Source organism: Dendrobates tinctorius, unplaced genomic scaffold, assembly GCF_039654945.1.
Source record: "Dendrobates tinctorius isolate UK_male_01 unplaced genomic scaffold, ASM3965494v1 ptg000098l, whole genome shotgun sequence".
In the NCBI taxonomy this organism is placed as follows: domain Eukaryota; kingdom Metazoa; phylum Chordata; class Amphibia; order Anura; family Dendrobatidae; genus Dendrobates; species Dendrobates tinctorius.
In genome coordinates, this window is record NW_027361766.1 from 31409210 (window position 1) to 31424073 (window position 14864).

At 40.9% G+C, this 14864-nt stretch overlaps 1 long non-coding RNA gene across 1 annotated transcript; it reads left to right on the top strand.

Moving 5' to 3' along the window:
* The first annotated feature begins 256 nt into the window (after window positions 1-256).
* Window positions 257-10155, top strand: LOC141099198 (uncharacterized). The gene is made up of 2 exons (XR_012234447.1): window positions 257-652; window positions 9699-10155. It is a non-coding gene; the product is annotated as an uncharacterized lncRNA (long non-coding RNA).
* The last annotated feature ends 4709 nt before the right edge of the window (window positions 10156-14864 follow it).

Here is a 14864-nt window from a genome sequence, read left to right on the forward strand (position 1 = left end):
AGATATTATTATTCTCCAATGATTTGGAAAAATATGAATCACTTTCAATATTTGTGAATTCCCAACTGGCTGAATAGATTCTGTCATCATGTGAATTCATATACCGTAATTTTAATAACCCTCTCTTTTTCTCCATTTTCCCTTTTTTCCATCATAGTTTTTAAATACATTTTGAAATAAAATGTCATTTTTTTAATTTATGGGACTACTGGATTGAAGCTTTGTTACCTCCCTTATTTTTTACTATTTAGGAACCAGCAGGAACTTATCATCTGTGCTTTCATCTGAATTGGAATAATTGGATCCAAAAGTCAGTAAATCCTGAGTGAGATTATAAGACTAATTTTTTCTTGTTGCTATTACCTATTGCCCTTCAGGAAAACACTAGGCTGAATTTACTTATGTTACTCCTGTGATTAACTGCTTCCCTGATGGAATTTACCAATTTCATATACAATTACTGTCTCCAAATGTATCTGCAAACTTGGCTCTGTTTAATTGCAGCTGCCTCCATCACTTGTTTGCCTGCATATCCTGATATCCTGGTCCCAACTGATCTACATGTTTCATGTCAAGACCTTCTACACTACTTCATCACCTATGGTTCATGCTACTCACCCCAACCTATGGAATAGAGAATCTATATCAACAGGTAAGCCCCCAAGACTCTAGTTTCGACATTGCTTAATGTATTCTTAAAAAACTAATTTAACTGGTATTTTTGCAATACTCTTTCATTTGCGCTATTAACTACAGATATACTTATTTAATCGGACAACTATTGTTTAAGTAGCAGTGTATAACAATTAGAAATTATTGTATACTAACTGAAGAGCCCGGCGTTGCCCGGGCATAGTAACTAACTGTGATTAGTTATAACAAATTATAATAATTATATTGCACATAAATTGTCGCTGTATGTCATCCCCTCCTGTATATAATATATACCTGTGTCATATCCTCCTGTATGTAGTATATATCTGTGTGTCATCTCCTTTTGTATATAGCATATACCTGTATGTCTTCTCCTTCTGTATATAAAATATACCTGCATGTCATTTCCCCTGTATATAGTATATACCTGTATGTCATCTCCCCTGTATATGGTATATACCTCAAACAAAAAAGTTCCAGCAACAAACATCCAAATCAGATTGTTGAATAGATGTTAAAACTTCATCTTTATTGCAATGCCTTTAAAAACATACTGTTAAAATTGTAAATCCAGGGGATTTACAATTTTAACAGTATGTTTTTAAAGGCATTGCAATAAAGATGAAGTTTTAATGTCTATTCAGCAATCTGATTTGGATGCTTGTTGCTGGAACTTTTTTGTTTGATTACCTCAGCCGCTTTTTCCGAGCATCATCCTTGAGTCCATACCCAAAGCCACAAGAATTCATCTAATGGTGAGCTGAACACCTTTTTATTTTCTTCTATATTGATATATGGTATATACCTGTATATCTTCTCCCCTGTATATAGTATATACCTGTATGTCATCTTCTCCCAGGCACGGTCTTGCCTGGCGGGGTAGCGGGTAAATGCCGGGTAGGCCCCGAGGGGTTGCTGGGGCCCTTTTAAAATGCTGCCCCTTTAAATGCCATGGGCCCTTTAAAAGCGCGCCCCAGCATTTGCAGGGACGTGCATGCACATTATAACATAGCAGCCATACCCCTCTGAGGCCCGCTCTGACGCGGCGTCAGGCAGACGCTGGCACCTGGCTGGCTCTGGCTCCGGTGGCTCCAATTACTCAGTGATGACTTACCCCCCCGGCCCCCGGACATTGCCGCGTGACGTCGCTGTGTTCTTGATGGGCGGTGACACGCACTGCGCTCTGCTTTCTGGCTGCTGGCTAATAGCTCTGTTCGCTCTCCTCTCCCTGCTGCTCCCGCTCGCTCCTATGCAGCGCTGCTCTGCTCTCTCTCTGGCTGCTGGCTACGGTGAGTAGAGAAGTAGTAGAGAGTGGGTGACCGTGAGTCTGTGTCCTCCTCCTTTCAGGCTGACTCTGCTCTGCCGGCTCCCGCTGTCCTGCAGTGCTGGCCAGGGCCCCGCTGTGTGGTGGTGTGTGAGTGTGTGCTCTCCGCCGGGCTCCCTCTGTCTGACTCTGACTCCTGCCCTGCGGCCTGCCCTGTGTAGAGCTGGCTAGTCTGGCGTGGTGAGCTGCTCTGCTGTCTCTGCACCCTCCCTGATGGGGCCCCACTGAGAGGAATAATAGGTTTCTGGGGCTCCACGCCACGGTGGTCACCCCTATGCTGTGTTAATAGTACGTCACCATCCTCCCTGGAAGTGTCGGCTACCTGATGGGGTCCCACTGAGAGGAAAAATAGGTTTCTGGGGGCCCCCATGGTGGTCGCCAACGCCTGTGCTGTGTAACTTACACAGCATAGGCATTGGCGACCACCGTGGGGGCCCCCAAAAACCTATTTTTCCTCTCACTGTGGCCCCATCAGCAGGGCCGGCCCGAGAGATTACGGCGCCCTAGGCGAAACTATTTTGTTGCGCCCCTACTATTCTTGGCAGTAGATGAAAACTTGGGATATAAATTTAGGAGCAAAATAAACCACAACAACAATGATTAATTAACTCTCTCCTAACTCTTTAATCTTCTGAGAAGTTGTATAGGACAAATATATACAAAGTAATCAATAACACAAAGCAAAAACGACCATAGGTAATTAAAATTTTTGTTTCCTTGCCTTTTTTTTTTAAAAGGATGACACTAAGTCACCGAGATTAATTTGTTTAGCAACTTCAGATTCTATCGAAATTGTTGCCAACCCAACCAACCTCTCTTGCGTCATATTTGCTCTTACATATGTACACTTTTCTTTCCATCCCTAAAGCTTTTTGCCTTTTGAAAAGATTTTTTATAATTTTTTCTATTTTTTCTCAGGCGCCCCCTTTGGGTCGGCGCCCTAGGCGGCCGCCTAGTTCGCCTATACGTTCGGGCCGGCCCTGCCCATCAGGTAGCCGGCGCTTCCAGGGAGGATGGTGAGATACTATTACACTTAGTGCTGGAAGTGCCGGCTACCTGATGGGGCCACAATGAGAGGAAAAATAGGTTTCTGGGGGCCCATGGTGGTCGCCTGCGCAGTGTGAAATAGTATATCATAATCTCACCATCCTCCCTGGAAGTGCCGGCTACATGATGGGGCCACAATGAGAGGAAAAATAGGTTTCTGAGGGCCCATGGTGGTCGCCTACGCAGTGTGTAATAGTATATCATAATCTCACCATCCTCCCTGGAAGTGCCAGCTACCTGATGGGGCCACAATGAGAGGAAAAATAGCTTTCTGGGGGCCCATGGTGGTCGCCTACGCAGTGTGTAATAGTATATCTCGCCATCCTCCCTGGAAGTGCCGGCTACCTGATGGGGCCACAATGAGAGGGAAAATAGCTTTCTGGGGGTCCATGGTGGTCGCCTACGCAGTTTAATAGTATATCTAGGAGGTTTACAGTGCTGTATACCATGGGGGGAGTGCTGTATACCATGGGGCAGTGCTGTATACCATGGTGCTGTGCTGTATACCATGGTGCAGTGCTGTATACCATTTGGTGCTGTACACCATGGGGCTGTGCTGTATACCATGTGGGGCTGTGCTTTATACTATGTGGGGCTGTGCTGTATACCAATGGGGGGCTGTGCTGTATACCATGGGCCTGTGCTGTATACCATGTGGGGCGCTGTATACCATGACGCTCTGCTGTATACCAATGGGGGGCTGTGCTGTATGCCATGTGGTGCTGTGCTGTATACTATGTGGTGCTGTGGTGTATACCATGTGGGGCTGTGCTATATACCATGATGCTGTGCTATATACAGTCATATGTTAAAGTTTGGGCACCCCTATTAATGTTAACCTTTTTTCTTTATAACAATTTTGGTTTTTGCAACAGCTATTTCAGTTTCATATATCTAATAACTGATGGACTCAGTTATATTTCTGGTTTCAAATGAGGTTTATTGTACTAACAGAAAATGTGCAATCTGCATTTTAACAAAATTTGACTGGTGCAAAAGTATGGGCACCTCAACATAAAAGTGACATAAATATTTCGTAGATCCTCCTTTTGCAAAAATAACAGCCTCTAGTCGCTTCCTGTAGCTATTAATGAGTTCCTGGATCCTGGATGAAGGTATTTGTGACCATTCCTGTTTACAAAACAATTCCAGTTCAATCAAGTTTGATGGTCGCCGAGCATGGACAGCCCGCTTAAAATCATCCCACAGATGTTCAATGATATTCAGGTCTGGGGACTGGGATGGCCATTCCAGAACATTGTAATTGTTCCTCTGCATGAATGCCTGAGTAGATTTGGAGCGGTGTTTTGGATCATTGTCTTGCTGAAATATCCATCCCCTGCGTAACTTCAACTTCGTCACTGATTCTTGCACATTATTGTCAAGAATCTGCTGATACTGAGTTGAATCCATGCGACCCTCAACTTTTACAAGATTCCCGGTGCCGGCATTAGCCACACAGCCCCAAAGCATGATGGAACCTCCACCAAATTTTACTGTGGGTAGCAAGTGTTTTTCTTGGAATGCTGTGTTTTTTAGCCTCCATGCATAACGCCTTTTTGTATGACCAAACAACTCAATCTTTGTTTCATCAGTCCACAGGACCTTCTTCCAAAATGTAACTGGCTTGTCCAAATGTGCTTTTGCATACCTCAGGTGACTCTGTTTGTGGCGTGCTTGCAGAAACAGCTTCTTTCGCATCACTCTCCCATACAGCTTCTCCTTGTGCAAAGTGCGCTGTATTGTTGACCGATGCACAGTGACACCATCTGCAGCAAGATGATGCTGCAGGTCTTTGGAGGTGGTCTGTGGATTGTCCTTGACTGTTCTCACTATTCTTCTCTGCCTTTCTGATATTTTTCTTGGCCTGCCACTTCTGGGCTTAACAAGAACTGTACCTGTGTTCTTCTATTTCCTTACTATGTTCCTCACAGTGGAAACTGACAGGTTAAATCTCTGAGACAACTTTTTGTATCCTTCCCCTGAAAAGCTATGTTGAATAATCTTTGTTTTCAGATCATTTGAGGGCTACATTATACTATATAAGGGGCTGCCATATATTCTATGGAGGGGCTGCATTATATTATATGAGGGGGGCTGCATTATATTCTGTGGGGTAGCTACATTATGCTCTAAGGGGTGGCTGCATTATACTGTAAGAGGGGGCTGCATTATATTCTATGGGGGTTACGTTATATTGTATGGCGGGGCTGCATTATACTCTGTGGGGTGGCTGCATTATGCTCTATGGGGTGGCTGCATTATACTGTATCAAGGACTATGAGGAATACATTATACATTGTGTAGAACTAAGGGGTGCATTATACTATGGGAAGTGAATTGTACTACATGTATGATTGGCAGTGTATTATACTATATGGAGGACTATGGGTCACATTATATTTTATGGAGGACTATGGAGAGTGTATTATATTATATGGAGGACTATTGGGCACATTATATTATATGGAGGACTATGGGGTCTAAATTGTAGATGTGCTGCTGATAACATGATACTGTATGGGGACAGATTGATCCATTAGTGATTGTTCTGTCCCCATCATTCTTTCTCAGACGGTGGAAAGAGGCAGGGAAACAAGTATTGAACGACTTCAATATTGTCGACCACACTCATTTAGCGGCTGAACTCAGCGCATGTAAATACAATCGAAATGCTTCTGTGTGATGTGCAATATGTGAGCATTTGGGGCCCCATTTTAAACTTTGCCTAGGGCCCCACTTTGCCTAAAACCGGCCCTGCTCATACACATGACATGATGCAGCATCACAGATCACAATCTCTGCTAGTGCCTCCTATATAACATACACACACACCACACTCTTATATAGCCTAATATGTCATATGAGGCCTGTATACCGACCGTACAGACAGCACTATCATCCTCCTGTATGCCGTACATAGGCAGAGAGTGCAGTCTGTACAGTATCTAAGAGGGCGACAGTCTGTATGTCTCACAGGAGGCAGATAGCCTGTATGTCATATACCAGGCCAATATGCTGTACATACCGCAATATCGGCATCCTATATACTGTACATACCACACTCTAAGCCTCTTATAGAAAGTATCTATTATAGGAGACCGAGGGTGCAGTCTGTATGTGATATAGGATGGCAAGAGTACAGTCTGTACGATATATAGGAGGCTGAGAGTGCAGTCTGTATGTGATATGGGATGCCAAGAGTACAGTCTGTACGATATATAGGAGGCAGAGAGTGCAGTCTGTATGATATATAGGAGGCTGAGAGTGCGGTCTGTATGATACAGTATATAGGAGGCTGAGAGCGTTCTCTTTTGCACACTGTACAGCTTGCTAAAAGGCACACATTTTAGTGAGAGAGGCCAAAAAATGAACACGTATTAAAGCCGTTTATGGTAGCCATAGGGTGGGCCCCTAGAGTCAATTCCCCTGGTGGGCCCTAGGCACCCAAGTCCGACCCTGTCTCCTCCTGTAGATAGTATATACCTGCATGTCATCTCTCCTGTATATAGTATATACCTGTATGTCATCTCCCCCTGTATATAGTATATACTTGTATGTCATCTCCCCTGTATATAGTATATACCTGTATGTCATCTCCCCCCTGTATATAGTATATACAAGTATGTCATCTCCCTTGTATATAGTATACACCTGTATGTCATCTCTCCTTGTACATAGTATATACCTGTATGTCATCTCCCCTGTGTATAGTATATACCTGTATGTCATCTCCCCTGTATACTGTATATAGTATATACCTGTATGTCATCTCCAGGCTCCCCCCAGTCTGTACACAGTGGAGGCGCAGTGTCCCTGCAGCACAGAGTATTTCAGTGCCGCGGCTTCGCCCCCTGAGTGTAATACCATTTATCTAGAAATCGTAAAGAAGGACTAATTTAGAGTGGCATTAGTTGTAGCTGTATAAATAAGTTTAAAGTAAACCACACATTTTTAGGTTAGCGCTGTTACACCGATTAAAATAATACCTGGATTGGTGAAATCCATCTTGTGCTTCTTTTTTTAATCTGTGTTTGAATTTTTAAGTTAATGAGATGCTTCATGCCAGACAAAGAAAAGTTCCTGATTCTGTGCACCCCCTGCAGTCTGTGTCAGAGGGTGGTCTCGGTATGGTAATAAATTGTGTTATTTCCAGCTTTACAGAAGGATGATAACACCATAGAAATTATATGTTAACCACAACAAATGAAATGTTATCACAACTGTCTACAAGGAAAACTGTTGCTCAGAGCAACCAACCACAGCTCAGCTTTCATCTTTTAAACAGCTCTGGTGAAATGAAAGATGTTTAGTGATTGGTTGCTATGGGCTTCAGTTACCACAACTGCCTACAAGGAAAACTGTTGCTCAGAGCAACCAATCACAGCTCAGCTTTCATCTTTTCCTTAGTTACCACAACTGTCTACAAGGAAAACTGTTGCTCAGAGCCACCAATCACAGCTCAGTTTTCTTCTTTTAAACAGCTCTGATGAAATGAAAGATGTTTAGTGATTGGTTGCTATGGGCAACACAGGCAGTGAAACCTGTTGTGGTCAAGATGTGCCTATGAAATATATATTATATATGCTGTACATATATTAGATTAGATATTTATTATATGGGGCTTTGTGTGTGGAGCGAGTGTGGCTATGTAGAGTGGGCAGGGCTATGTGGAGTGGTCGTGGATTGATACACACACACACACACACACACACACACATACACTCAGTTTTATGTACAGTCATGGCCAAAAGTATTGACACCCCTGCAATTCTGTCAGATAATACTCAGTTTCTTCCTGAAAATGATTGCAAACACAAATTCTTTGGTATTATTATCTTCATTTAATTTGTCTTAAATGAAAAAACACAAAAAGAATTGTCCTAAAGCCAAATTGGATATAATTCCACACCAAACATAACAAAGAGGGTGGACAAAAGTATTGGCACTGTTCGAAAAATCATGTGATGCTTCTCTAATTTGTGTAATTAACAGCACCTATAACTTACCTGTGGCACCTAACAGGTGTTGGCAATAACTAAATCACACTTGCAGCCAGTTGACATGGATTAAAGTTGACTCAACCTCTGTCTTGTGTCCTTGTGTGTACCACATTGAGCATGGAGAAAAGAAAGAAGACCAAAGAACTGTCTGAGGACTTGAGAAACCAAATTGTGAGGAAGCATGAGCAATCTCAAGGCTACAAGTCCATCTCCAAAGACCTGAATGTTCCTGTGTCTACCGTGCGCAGTGTCATCAAGAAGTTTAAAGCCCATGGCACTGTGGCTAACCTCCCTATATGTGGCCGGAAAAGAAAAATTGACAAGAGATTTCAACGCAAGATTGTGCGGATGTTGGATAAAGAAACTCCACTAACATCCAAACAAGTTCAAGCTGCCCTGCAGTCCGAGGGTACAACGGTGTCAACCCGTACTATCCGTCGGCATCTGAATGAAAAGGGACTGTATGGTAGGAGACCCAGGAAGACTCCACTTCTTACCCCGAGACATAAAAAAGCCAGGCTGGAGTTTGCCAAAACTTACCTGAAAAAGCCTAAAACATTTTGGAAGAATGTTCTTTGGTCAGATGAGACAAAAGTAGAGCTTTTAGGGCAAAAGCATCAACATAGAGTTTACAGGAGAAAAAAGAGGCATTCAAAGAAAAGTACATGGTCCCTACAGTCAAACATGGCGGAGGTTCCCTGATGTTTTGGGGTTGCTTTGCTGCCTCTGGCACTGGACTGCTTGACCGTGTGCATGGCATTATGAAGTCAGAAGACTACCAACAAATTTTGCAGCATAATTTAGGGCCCAGTGTGAGAAAGCTGGGTCTACCTCAGAGGTCATGGGTCTTCCAGCAGGACAATAACCCAAAACACACTTCAAAAAGCACTAGAAAATGGTTTGAGAGAAAGCACTGGAGACTTCTAAGGTGGCCAGCAATGAGTCCAGACCTGAATCCCATAGAACACCTGTGGAGAGATCTAAAAATGGCAGTTTGGAGAAGGCACCCTTCAAATATCAGGGACCTGGAGTAGTTTGCCAAAGAAGAATGGACTAAAATTCCAGCAGAGCATTGTAAGAAACTCATTGATGGTTACCGGAAGCGGTTGGTCGCAGTTATTTTGGCTAAAGGTTGTGCAACCAAGTATTAGGCTGAGGGTGCCAATACTTTTGTCCGGCCCATTTTTGGAGTTTTGTGTGAAATGATCAATGTTTTGCTTTTTGCTTCATTCTCTTTTGCGTTTTTTCATTTAAGACAAATTAAATGAAGATAATAATACCAAAGAATTTGTGTTTGCAATCATTTTCAGGAAGAAACTGAATATTATCTGACAGAATTGCAGGGGTGTCAATACTTTTGGCCATGACTGTACAGGCTGGGCCATTTATATGGATACACCTAAATAAAATGGGAATGGTTGGTGATATCAACTTCCTGTTTGTGGCACATTAGTATATGGGAGGGGGAAAACTTTTCAAGATGGGTGGTTACCACGGTGGCCATTTTGAAGTCAGCCATTTTGGATACAACTTTACTTTTTTTCAATGGGAAGTGGGTCCTGTGACACATCAAACTTATTGAGAATTTCACAAGAAAAACAATGTTGTGCTTGGTTTTAATGTAACTTTATTCTTTCATGAGTTATTTACAAGTTTCTTTTTGCTTACAGCCATTGACATTTCGCAGAGGTTAACACATGAGGAGCAGCTAGAAATTGTGTTGATGTCTGGTGAACGCAGTACCCGGGTCATCGCAGCAGATTTTAATACAAGACACCCTGCGCAAGAAAACTGTCACCATTCCCATTTTATTTAGGTGTATCCATATAAATGACCCACCCAAAAAAGTTTGCCACATCACTGAACATAATGTTCTGTGTAAACTGAGGGTCCTTGTTCCAATTTTTGTTTTGCTCATTCTGCAAATTCAGCGTTGCGATCTGGGTCACCAACCATTCCCATTTTATTTAGATGTATCCATATAAATGGCCCACCCTGTATATAGGTTCCTTTGTAATGAAAAAAGTAGTCAAATATTCTTATTTATAAGTTCAGTTTCTGTCTCTGATATTTATTGTATTATTTAATCGTTTAGTGTAAGAGTGAATAAAGAGCTTAGAGGTGTAAGAGTCAATTGAGTCTTCGCTGGGTGAAATCTGAGACATTCCTTTGCTAAAATCCTTTAGGCAGCTTCAATTTTATGGTGCAAATCTTCTGAATATATCTTCACCTACAAAACAAACAGCACCTAGTCTAGAAAAGTTGTTTCCTGACTGAGCACTTTCTCTTACTGCTAGACGAGTCTTTTACGCGAGTCTTTTACGTGCTAGCCATATTTTCAGTAAAATGTTATCATATACTAATCAGAACTCCTGACTGTTTTAATGCCAAGAAAACAACCACAAAAAATTTATCATCCCGTTCAAACAATGTTATGTTCATGGATAATAGCATTGTATAGTATTTTAATGCCCCTCATCGGAGTATGTCCAAATCTTTCCTCTCTGTTCCACCCAGTGTATTTTATACATTTATTCATGATTTTACCACTGAAAATGTGCAATGTGTGGGGAAAACAAGCGTAAATTTGCAGTGCCTGGAGACGCTCAACTATATGAGCCAGGCAGTCTAAAACGTACAGACAGAAAGAATAGTGAGTGTTTTTGGGCACATTGTGTACGACCGCTCCTTATTTATGGTATACCAGTGTCATTATTTCTCTTCACCTCTGTATTTCTGTCCCTTTGCTGTCTATTCTATTAGCATATAGTAATTCTATTTCTATAGCTTAACCCATAAAATCAAGTTTCTATACATATATTACGAGGCTGCAAAGGACTTCTGAATTTGTGCAGGTCAAGGGAAAGAAGGTATTCATAAATATTACTCCTACAAACTTTGTGGCTGTCATTTCATCCGAAAAAGCCTATATATTGAAAGTATTTAATGTGATATTTTTATATTGAGAACACATTTAAGGGGTCGCCACCTTTTTCTTTTATTTTAGGTAAGAAAATAATTATACAGCACCTACTCAGTTACTGATCCCCAAAGCTAGTGGGGTTCTCTGCCAATATTCTTTCCTTCTTTCTCTGTTGTCAGTCTGTTACTACTGCATCCAAGCAATGGCCACGTGGTGACATGTTGGTCACTGATGCAGCCACAGATTGACTGCAGCTGTCACTTAAGTCATCTATAAAATGGCTGATTTTCTGGGATGTTCCCACTATGCAGGTATTTGTCTGGGATTATTAGTGGTCCTTAGGATCAGCTGTTCCCAGTAACAGCGGCGGCCGGATGTGCATTCTTGCAGCTCCGTAAACAGTATAGTGGCCATGGTCTCATACCGCACATTTGCCCCCTATTGATATGAACAGGGGGTTAATGTGCAGTACTTGGTCATGTCCACTATGCAGTTGACAGAGCTGTCACAACCGAGCACATCTGAATTGTTGACAACATCAGGAACAGCTGATAAGCCAGAGTACCGGGTGTGGCACCCCCACAGATAATATATTGACAATGTCGGACTGAAGTGCCAAGGGCCCACCAGTATCATTGACTTTCGGGGGCCCACTTTTCACCTGCATGCAATTACTACACTACCATCATTCACAATTTTACCTCTATCTCTATATAATAATAAACTGGGTAGTTTGGTTAATGAATGATGAGATGCTGCTTTTTTTCTGTACTGAACGAATCAAGTGAATTATGCCAAGTACTGCCCATACTGTTGGGTTGGGGGCCCAGATCAGCACAGGGGCCCACCGGGGAATTCCCCTGTTACCCTATGGGCCAGTCCGAGAATGGATATTGATGATCTAAGGGTAGGCCACCAATATAAAACTCCCAGACAACCTCTTTTAATGTCAGTCAAAAGAGTTCCAAGAAAGGAAAACTTGTGAACTGACATCAGGGTCATGATAGCCCGAGCTTATATAAGATCAATAGATAGCTGGAGCTCTAGCTGAATGCAAAATGCAGATTAATTATTAGAAATAATTATTAATATATCCCTCTTTAGATCTGTTGGCCAGCTGTTTGCATTTGCCCATTTTCATGATACCCATGTTGACTAAATTGCATGAAATTAATAACATTTCAGTTAAACTCTCTGTAAACTTCTATCATAGCCCATCAAACAGAACTTTATTTGTGTGGCTTCCTCCTAGTTTGTAGTTTATTGCTTTTGCAATATGCCACACACGGCTCTTTATATAGCATTAAACACACACGATAAATCGCATTAAAATAAGCGCAATATATTTGAATAAAGCTCTTTTTCACTATTATGATATGAAAGATAGGATTCTACTCCAAATATTGTTCAACTGTCTTCTCCATGCCAGAGGAGAGATTATCTCCATTAATATAAAAGAGATTATGATCTTTTTCTCACGCAGAAAACTGGATTTACAGTGTACTGAATACAAAGCCTAAGACAGATAGTATTCTGGATTTAGAGTCTACCTACATTAACATAAAACTTGCTGAAGTCTCATTTTTTTTTAAAAAAGAAGAAATCCTATCAGACTCAACCCTGCGCACATCACTGTAATATATTCTCAGATCAGTCCTTCTTAGCCGCTGAATAGAAAGAACTTCACAATGCTGTCCATTATCTTCTGCTAACTTACTTAGAATATGATGTCTTGGGCTTCCGTGTGACTCCATCAGAATGATCTGACAAAGAAAGGGTTACTTATTTTCAATTACATTAATTCCAACATGCTCCAAATGGTTAATTAGAGTATGTAAAATGGTTCTAAAGCATTTTATATGGAACAGGTCTATTTTATCCAAGTATTCAGAACTGGAGGTGGAAAGGCTCCGTAAATCCTTTAATCCATAAATAGGATTTCAGCAGAACTGGGCAGTGCTCCAAGGCTGTAATCTCCACTGTATGAATTATTACAAAAAGATTAGGAGGTTGCGACTAATAACATTTCATAAAAATCAGCTTCAACTGGAGAACAACAAACTCGTGTAAGAAATAACAGTAAAAGGTGATTATGTTACTCTGGGGCAAAATTCATCCAGTGGTATGGGCAGATAGTCGGGTAGGTAGTTACCAAGAATTATAAACAGCATAGAAGCTTAGGTAGCCACATTCATATGGCATTATTACAACTTGGATGTTTAATTTTACACTTTCTTGAAGTGACTGTCCAACTACGAACAATGATTGAGATATATATATATATATATATATATATAATGATAAATATATAAAACCAATCTCACTGGGTCATGAATTGTTAGCAGATTTTTTTCTTTATGTCTTTATAAGGGTCAGAGCTCAGGTTTTCAAAAAAAATTTCTACTTCTTTGACTTAACATTAAATTATTAAAATTCAGTGCGACTGCAGCCACCACTGGAGGGTGAATTCTTATTAGTTTGCTATTTTTGTATTTAAAGGAGTTGTATCAAGTTTGAAAGTTATAGGTGATAACTTCCCCATCCCTTGGAACTGACTGCTGCTACCTTCCCCAATCTTGAGACTCAGTGCTCTGATGGTACCCATGTGAATGAAGTGGTAGAGAATCATGCTCACTTTCACTCCAATCATTCCCTGTGGGACGGCTGGAGATAGCCAAGTGCAGAACTCACCTGCTCTTCAGTACTCTCATTAAGAAATAATGGAGCCGAGGTTCACATGATAAAACACCACTAGGAGTTCTGTTTCTCCGGATCAGTGGTGGTTTCAGCGGTCAGACCCCAGCACGCTGGAAGCTATCCCGTACCCTATGGTTAGGGTTGATCACGTCAACTTTAGTCCTGTAGGTTAGACTGCCAAATTGGAAAGATAGAATCACATCAGAAATTCAAGTCTGGTAAATTCTCTTACATAGCTATTCTATTATTATTTACCAACATAATCTATGTTCATTTTATATAGAAGTCTTAACATTATATTTCAAGAAGAAAACTTCACTTTTAATGAAAAAGCTAAAAGCAATATTTCTTCTTAATATATTGATAGGACTATTATACAATGTGAGCAGGGATTACATTTGGGGTGATAGATGAGGTCATGAAAAAAATAAAAAAATGTCTATAGAGCTTTTTCCCAGTTTGATATAAAAAAACAGATATTTCTCCTTAAGAACAGCATATTGCATTTTATACTGTGTAAGCTTTTCATTTTCAGGCAGAAGAATAAAATAAGAGCTCCTGTTGTCAGAGGACAAACACCATTAAGAGCTTACCACAAATCCAGGCCAACGAATTTCATACATCCAGGATTTCAGTCCATTAGTGAGTCCATACAGATTTCTCACGTGAAAACGTTCTTTTAGAAATTCTATTGTATCTTTCCAAAAGTAGTGAAGTCCAGATTTAGATTACCAGATACAGAGCTGTAATTCACTTAAGGCCTGACCGTAAACAAACAATTAATCCTAAAGTCCTGGTCATTTCAGAAGAAGTATCTCTATTTTCAACAGCTACATTCGTATATGTAAATTTTTTTTTTATTTTTCAAATCATTTAAGGTAATTCATTACCATTCTTAACCACTCAGATCCAGGAGATTGTTTCCCATACTTCACTGTTAAATATGTATTAAATAGTCAATACAATTGAATCCAGCTCATAGAAATACTATGTTCATGGAATATGGATCACTAAATTCATGCTATAGGGTCCAAGTGATACCAAGTGTGGGAAAACATCATAATACAGTTCCCAGCGTCGGACTGGAGCACCTTGGGCCCACCAGAGAAAATCATTCTTGGGGCCCACTATATAGCTACATAGAAATAAATACGAGACCACTAATTGTGTGTTAAAACATGCTAATATCAGTGTATAATATAAGGTAGTACACGTC